This window comes from Bison bison, unplaced genomic scaffold (assembly GCF_000754665.1).
Source record: "Bison bison bison isolate TAMUID 2011002044 unplaced genomic scaffold, Bison_UMD1.0 scf7180017864303, whole genome shotgun sequence".
Taxonomy (NCBI): domain Eukaryota; kingdom Metazoa; phylum Chordata; class Mammalia; order Artiodactyla; family Bovidae; genus Bison; species Bison bison.
Genome location: NW_011494875.1, coordinates 4,140,893 through 4,141,203, shown reverse-complemented (window position 1 = coordinate 4,141,203; position 311 = coordinate 4,140,893). Strand labels below are relative to the sequence as shown.

Sequence of the window (311 nt, the reverse complement as noted above, 5' to 3'; positions counted from 1 at the left end):
AATGCATTACAGCATACCTCTGGTGAAGATTGCACTGTATAATACATACACCTGCCTCCATTAATGCATTACAGCATACCTCTGGTGAAGATTGCACTGTGTAATACATACACCTGCCTCCATTAATGCATTACAGCATACCTCTGGTGAAGATTGCACTGTGTAATACATACACCTGCCTCCATTAATGCATTACAGCATACCTCTGGTGAAGATTGCACTGTGTAATACATACACCTGCCTCCATTAATGCATTACAGCATACCTCTGGTGAAGATTGCACTGTGTAATACATACACCTGCCTCCATTA

General features: G+C 41.5%; 1 protein-coding gene across 2 annotated transcripts in view; it reads left to right on the top strand.

Annotated features, from left to right (window-relative positions):
* Positions 1-311, top strand: part of SHPRH (SNF2 histone linker PHD RING helicase, E3 ubiquitin protein ligase) — a 91,030-nt gene that overhangs the window by 60,303 nt on the left and 30,416 nt on the right. The gene's annotated exons all lie outside the window — the stretch shown is intronic.